This window comes from Arachis ipaensis, chromosome B05 (assembly GCF_000816755.2).
Source record: "Arachis ipaensis cultivar K30076 chromosome B05, Araip1.1, whole genome shotgun sequence".
Taxonomy (NCBI): domain Eukaryota; kingdom Viridiplantae; phylum Streptophyta; class Magnoliopsida; order Fabales; family Fabaceae; genus Arachis; species Arachis ipaensis.
Window position 1 is genome coordinate 86,760,807 of NC_029789.2, and position 8,136 is coordinate 86,768,942.

General features: G+C 38.5%; 1 long non-coding RNA gene across 1 annotated transcript in view; it reads right to left on the bottom strand.

The window, feature by feature from the left end:
- LOC107641929 overlaps window positions 1–7,896 on the bottom strand; it is a 13,290-nt gene extending 5,394 nt beyond the window's left edge. Inside the window, exons 1-2 of the long non-coding RNA XR_001620522.2 lie at window positions 7,886–7,896; window positions 2,322–2,323 (exon numbers count right to left, since the gene is read on the bottom strand). This is a non-coding gene — a long non-coding RNA (uncharacterized LOC107641929). The remainder of the gene's footprint in view (window positions 1–2,321; window positions 2,324–7,885) is intronic.

An 8,136-nucleotide genomic window follows, 5' to 3' on the forward strand; every position in this document is an offset into this window, starting at 1 on the left:
TGCTGCTGAGTTTGCTGGTGTAGCTGCTTGTTTTGATTCATGATTGCTCTCACTCCTTCAAGATTCATTACTTCCTTTTCTAAAATTGCATTCCGTGGCGTCTCAAATGAGTGTTGGTTATTGGCTCTTTTGTCACTGAACTCTGCAGTTCCTTGGATGGTTGTTGTTGCCTTGAGTAGGCCATCTGAGAAGTAATCTACTGCTTTTCTTGTTTCGGAGGTTAATCCTTCATAGAATGCTCGAAAATCTACCTTGTCATTTGATTTCTTGTATCTCTCCCATGCTTTGAACAGTGGTTCTTCCGTGCCCAGGGGATACATTCTTAAGTTCCAACGTTAGCCTCCAAGTTAGGGGGCTAACGTTGGGGCTAACTTTTCAACCAAAAGTTTGTGCAAAAGTTTGATGCTAACTTTAGGTCCAGCTTCTTGCTTCCTGGTTCAATTTCACTTATTCCATTGTCTTCTCTTTACTCCTAGCTATTCCTTCTTGCTTCAACCTTTCTCCAAGCTTTCTTCACCTATAATTAATCAACCAAACACATCAAAGCTATGCTCAAAATCATGAGATATTCATTCTTTCACAATATGCAACAAATATAGCATAAAACCTCATGAAATGGCATGAATTCATATATGGTTGGTTCAATCAAGGGAAACATGAAAATCTACTCAATTAGCTTGCTTGTAGCTCAAGAAAGTGCATAATTCTAAGGAAAACAAGAGAAAAAGACTAGCTAAAACAGGCTAGGATGACTTGTCATCAACTACGCTCAAATTTTTTCACTTTTTCGGGATTTTCTTAAGCCTTGTGACAACATGACCATGCCTCCTTCAAAGGGCCATAACCCGAGCTATAGATGTCCAATTAATGCAATTTCAGCTGCGTTGGAAAACTAACATTCACAGCTCTCCAATGATATATTATAATTCATATTTGGCATGAAATTGAAGTACGAGTGATAGGCATCTTTAAGGCACAAAAACCAACCAAGCAAGTGCTCTCACCAAGGCTCGAAGTGGGGAACCAAGCAAATGAAGAGTACCGCTCAAAAACTCAAGCGCAGTGCTCCCATTAGCTACCTTTTTCATGCTCTTTTGGGAACCAATGAAAGCCAAGCATGCACAAAGCAAGACTCACCAAGAGGAAGCGTTGGAAAATTCAAGCGCTACGCTCCCTTTCCTCAATTTTTTCGTGCTCTCTTGGCCAAGATAGCTGGGTTCAAAGCTGGCCCAAGGAAGCAATAAAATGTAGCGCTCAAAGAGTGAGCGGAGCGCTCAAGAAGTGAGCGCTAGGTGCATGCCATGACACGGACAAGGCACACAAGTAGGAGTAGCGCTCAAGAATTCAAGCGGAGCGCTCCCCTGGAAGGTTCACACATGCCTCCAACCCATGCCACTTGAACCAAAGCAACTCCAACCCATGCCACTTGAACCAAAGCCACTCCTGACCCATGCAACTTGACCTAAGTCACCAAATGTATCCGGATCCACTCTCATTCAAATCCAAAGCAAGCAAAGCCCATACCATCACTCAAAGGCACAAGTACAAGCTAGATAGGAATTTCATTTAAATTGTAATTTATTTTCAATTTAAATTTTATTTTCATTTTGTAAAGCCTATATAAAGGCATCATTTCCATTTCATTAAAGTAGGCGGGCTCTGCTAGAGAGCATTAGGAGTAGGGCAGAATAGAAAGTCCTCTTTGAAACACTTTTAATTCTTCTGCACTTTTACATTTCAATCTTGAATTCAAATTGGCTTATGCAAGTTTCAAATTCCTTCTCTGATACAAATTTCCCTTTCTACAATTTTACAATTCAATTTACATGAGCTTGATTTTAATCTTCTGTTCTCACTGCTTTCTGTTCTCATTGCTCTCAATTTAATTTCCTGCAATTTAATTCCTCTGCAATTGTTCCAAGATCTAATACTTCATTTAAATTCTAGCACCCAGCCCCCTTTACATTTTGCTGCAATTTACTTTTCTTGCTCTTTAAGCTTTGGTCCAATCTACATTCTGCTGATTTACACTTGATGTAATTTACATTTCTTGTTCTTTAAGGTTCTGTCAATTTACTTCCTGCAAGTGAGATCTGCTGTAATTTTACTTTCCTTGTCATTTAAGCTTCATCTAATTTACATTCTGCTCTTTACTTTCACTGAAATTTACTTTCTGCATCTTTAAATTCCTAGCAATTTCCTTTCTGTTGGTTACATTTTCACTCAATTCACCAATATTAGCTTGACTAAACTAATCACCCACTAAAATTGCTTGATCCATCAATCCCTGTGGGATTGACCTCACTCTTGTGAGTTATTACTACTTGATGCGACTCGGTACACTTGCCGGTGAGTTTTGGTGTGGAATCTGATTTTCACCCATCAAGTTTTTAGTGCCGTTGCTGGGAATTGATTTAGATCAACAATGATTAAGTTGGTGAGAAGTCTAGATTAAGCATTTTCTTTGTTTTTGTTCTCTGTTTTAAACTGACACCAAGGTGTTTGAGTTGTTGCCTCACTAAGAAATTCTTCTCTGAGATATGAATTTCAATTTTCATTAGTGTTGTGTTTTACAAAATTCAAATGGAGCTCAACTCATCTTATGATCAAACAAATTTTATGGATATTACCCACCATCACCAATTTCTAATGATGGCTGGGAATATCACCAAGAAAATACAAATTCTGAGCACTCCAATCAATGGAGATATGCTTCAGAGACACAAGATGAGCAAGATAATCATATGGGATATTTCCCACCACCACAGCTTGATTCAAGTCATTACTCTAATGGTGGCTGGGAATATCACCAAGAATCAACAGATTATGAGCAATCCAACCAATGGGGATATGCTAATCAAGACAATTCCATGGAATACCACCCAACACCATAAAATAATTCATATTATTATGCTAATGGTGGCTGGGAGTATCACCAAGGAATGAAAGAGCATGAACACCTCTCAGAGCCATAAGATGACTCGTACTGCTATAACAACCACTCATATTGTGACTGGGAGGGGCAGAATCAAAGGGATCTTGATGATCCATACTTTGTTCATCAAGAAACATCATCACTGGAGTGTGCTTTCAATAAATTCATGCAAAATTGTCCACCAATACCACAAGAAGATCCATACTGTGATGAATTCAACAATTCTTCTAGTTGTGCTTGGGAGGACCAAAATCAGAGAGCATTTGACAATTCATACTCCACATATCAAGAGCCATCATCACCTGAGCATACCTTCAATTCATTTATGCAAAATTGTCCAACCTCACCTCTCATTTCTTCACTTGAAAATTCTTCAACATTTGATTATGCCTCAACACAAAGCCTCCTCCAAGATTATGCCTCAACACAAAGCCTCCACCAACCATAAAACTTATTCCACAATCCACAAGATTCATTCCATACCACTCAAAACAATCTCACCACAATACATCCATATCCACAAGATTTCCCTCAACCTTCATCTATTGAGCTAGTAGCTGAAGATCCCCTTCAAAAGTCCAGAGAGTTATTGGAAAGACAAGAACAACTCCTTGAAGAACAAAAAAAATTCTGGACAGAGCAAGAATTCCTCTCCAAGAAAATGGATGGGCACTTGGAGCAAATGAGAAGAAACTTAGAGCTGCTGAGCAAGGAAGATGAAGACCAATTGGTGGATGTGAAGGAGGAAGTGGAAGAGCAAGAAGAAGAGGCATCTGTGTCAAGCAAAATTTCAATGCAGAATGAGGTGGTAGAGGTGTTTGAACCTGAAAAGACATATCTACAAAAGCCACTTGAGATGACAAGGGAACATGAAAACTCACAACCCTCACAAACTTCCCTGAACCAAAATGTCTCAGCACCTGAATCCATGATTAAAAGATATGAAGAGGAGATGAAGAAATCTTGGGAAGAACAACAAACCACCTCCATGAAAGTGCTATTAAGTCAAATGTTGGGTGCAAAAGAGGAAGTGGAAGAACAAGAAAGTGAAGAAGTCAATCAAGAGAATTCACACTCAAGTGAAGCAGAGAAGTACATAGAGGAAGAGCTCATGGAACTACCAATTCAAAAGGCTCTTGATGAAGATAAAGCTCCAATAATCACACAACCACTAAGCACTGATAACCAAGAAGTGAAGGCAACTAATAAGAGCACCAATCCCACCCCTGATCCAGCAAGCAAGCTCAATCAAGCCATTAACAAAAGAAAGCTTACTGAGGAGAGGCCAAGACAGGGGACACTAGCTGGTTCATCTCTCCCCTTGAAGTCATTCGTCTTAACAAACTGGAAGAAGAGGAAGAAAGTGAAGAACAACATGTCGAGCTAATGACACTAAAAGAGCGCTTGTTGGGAGGCAACCCAACCTTAGGTAATATTTCATTTCTTTGCTTTGTTCATTTTCTCTGTCTGTTTTGTTTAAATTTCAATAAAGTGGCATATGATTACATTCTAAGTTTGGTGTTGCCCTGCAACAATTTGTATTCAATCTTCCTAGAGGATTGCATAAAAAATGAAAGTGTCACACTAAGATTCTAAGTTTGGTGTGCCACTTAATTTTCTATGCAATTCATTAAGCAACACCACTTGTCTACATAATCATAATGCCCTTCGCAGTGTTATCTTTCTTTTAGTTAGACAATTTTAGTTTTCTCTTTGTTTCAGTCATTTCCTTATTTTTAATACTTTCTTCTATTGACTATTTTTGTTAATACATCACCAAGAGATCCTTATTCATGACAAATTCTTGGCTTGGTGATTGTACTTAGCATATAACAGTTTCATTTGCTTTGTTTTAGTTCAAATAAATTGACATATGGTTGCATTCTAAGTTTGGTGTTGCTATGCAACAAAATTTGCTTCCAATCTTTACTGGATACTTGCATCAAGTCCAAGTGAAAGTGTCACACTAAGTTTGGTGTGCCACTCTTCCTTATGCAATGTATCATGCACACCTTCTTATTTTTGCAATCATAATGTCTCTGTCTCTTGTGCCTTGATTGTTATCCTTAATCTTGCTTGCTTAAAACACATGTACTGCTAACATTTCATTGTGTAAGACATTCATGATCCATCTTAGCCCCATAGCCATTGTTCTAGTTATTTCTTGAGGATGAGCAAGCATTCTGAGTTGGCAAGGGAAAGGGAAGAATAAGAGGAAAAGGACAACAACAAGAAAGATAGACCATAAGGTGGTAACGCTCCTTTCTCCTCCTAATTACTTCTAGCACTGTAAATTGCATGAGTGTCTTTATCTTCTCTGTATACATGTGTGGTATGAATAAGCATAGCCTGAATCTTGATTTGTAACATGTTGTGACATTATGACTACCAACTTGAGTTTTGTGAATTCAAAAGCAATAAAGTATCATGATCTTAAACAAACAGGGTCATTAAAGAAGCATTTAGCATGTGCATACAAGTATTGGAAGGCTAGTATGATTAATTGTTGCTCAATTGCATTGGATTTTATTTAATTGAAGTTTTTATCTATGACATTTTATGAAATTTTTTTGAAATCATGAAAACCTTGAAGAAGCAATTGCAAATTAAGGCAAGAAAAGAAAAAGGGAAAGAATGAGAAAGCTGAAGGCTCTAAGTACCAATGACAATTTCATTGTTAAGTACTTGTGGTGTTTATGTATCAAGCAAAAAGCTTGAAAACAAAACACTTAGAAGTCAAGGCTAGGCTCAAGTGCAAAAGCATTCCCTCAAAGCTCAAGGTTCTGAGCATCAATGATTAGAGAGTCAAGAAAAGAAACAAATTAGCTAAAAAAGAACCTCTAATTAAATGCTTGTGGTGCTTATGTATCAAGTGGTAATACTTGAAAACAAAGCATTTAGAGTCGTAGCTTTGTTATCAACTCATGGAGCAAAGCACCCAAAAGGAGACGCTAATAAGAAAATCAAAAGCTTGTTTCAAGGAAGAAATATAAAGAAAAGATTTCATAAATTGAGCTAGATAGAAGCATCAATCATTTACTTTTCTTTTGTGACTGTGGCATGCATAGAAAACTAGCCAAACCATGAACATTGAGATGCTATTCTTCTTACCTTGGATTGTCAATCTTTATTGCATGATTCTTTCCTTGCTTGGGGACAAGCAAGATTTAACTTTGGTGTTATGATGACAAGTCATCTTAGGCTAGTTTCACAAGCCTATTTCATTAGTTTTCACTTGGTTTTCATGCATTCTTGAACAAAAAGTAAGTAGTTTGAATGGATTTTCATGATTATCTTGAATCAATCAAACATCATTCATTTTATACAAAATCATAGGTTTTATGCTATAATTAATTGATTAATTAAATGATGCAAAGATCTAGTGATTTTGGTGGAGCCTTGATTAGTTGTTTGGTTGCTTGTAGGTAAAGAAATGGTGGAAAAAGGAATTTTTGGCACACTTTTGAAGTTTGAGCATGCTTTGGAACCTTAGGCCACGCTTTTGAAAGCAAGGCCCATGACCATGAAGCCAAGGAATGAAAGAAACAAAGCCTAGCGCTCATTAAAGAGAGCACTACGCTCAAATTTTTTCACTTTTTTGGGCTTTTCTTAAGCCTTGTGACAGTATGACCATGCCTCTTTCAAAGGGCCATAACTTGGGCTACAGATGTCCAATTGATTCCATTCTAGTTGCGTTGGAAAGCTGACATTCAGAGCTCTCCAATTGATAGGCATCTTTAAGGCCCAAAAACCAACCAAGCAAGTGCTCTCACCAAGGCTCGAAGAGGGGAACCAAGCAAATGAAGAGTAGCGCTCAAAAACACAAGCACAACGCTCCCATTAGCTACCTTTTTCGTGCCCTTTTGGGAACCAATGAAAGCCAAGCATACACAAAGCACGACTCACCAAGAGGAAGCGTTGGAAAATTCAAGTGCTACGCTCCCTTTCCTCAACTTTTTGTGCTCTCTTGGCCAAGATAGTTGGGTTCAAAGCTGGCCCAGGGAAGCAATAAAGTGTAGTGCTCAAAGAGTGAGCGGAGCGCTCAAAATGTGAGCGCTAGGTGCGTGCCTTGACACGGACAAGGCACACAAGTAGGAGTAGCGCTCAAGAATTCAAGCAGAGCGCTCCCCTAGAAGGTTCACACATGCCTCCAACCCATGCCACTTGAACCAAAGCAACTCCAACCCATGCCACTTGAACCAAAGCCACTCCTAACCTATGCCACTTGACCCAAGTCACCAAATGCATCCGGATCCACTCTCATTCAAATCCAAAGCAAGCAAAGCCCATACCATCACTCAAAGGCACAAGAACAAGCTAGATAGGAATTTCATTTAAATTGTAATTTATTTTCAATTTCAATTTTATTTTCATTTTGTAAAGCCTATATAAAGGCATCATTTCCATTTCATTAAAGTAGGCGGGCTCTGCTAGAGAGCATTAGGAGTAGGGTAGAATAGAAAGTCCTCTTTGAAACACTTTTAATTCTTCTGCACTTTTACTTTTCAATCTTGAATTCAAATTGGCTTATGCAAGATTCAAATTCCTTCTCTACTACAAATTTCCCTTTCCGTAATTTTACAATTCAATATACATGAGCTTGATTTTAATCTTCTGTTCTCATTGCTTTCTGTTCTCATTGCTCTCAATTTACTTTCCTGCAATTTAATTCCTCTGCAATTGTTCCAAGATCTATGGTGCACGAAATTGTGATCTCCAGGCTCGAACAAATCCTGGTAATGGCTCCAAAGCTTGGTGCTTTGATCTTAATTCATAATTGTCACAACTTCGATACAACTAACCAGCAAGTGCACTGGGTCGTCCAAGTAATACCTTACGTGAGTAAGGGTCGAATCCCACGGAGATTGTTGGTATGAAGCAAGCTATGGTCACCTTGTAAATCTCAGTCAGGCGGATTTAAACATGATATTTTATTAGATTCAAATAAACAATAAAAGGGATAGAGATACTTATGTAAATCATTGGTAGAACTTTCAGATAAGCGAATGGAGATACTTTTCGTTCCTCTGAACCTCTGCTTTCCTGCTATCTTCATCCAATCAGTCTTACTCCTTTCCATGGTTGGCTTTATGTGATACATCACCACTGTCAATGGCTACTTTCGGTCATCTCACGGGAAAATGATCCAATGCCCTGTCACGGCACGGCTAATCGTCTGGAGGCATCACCCTTGTCAATGG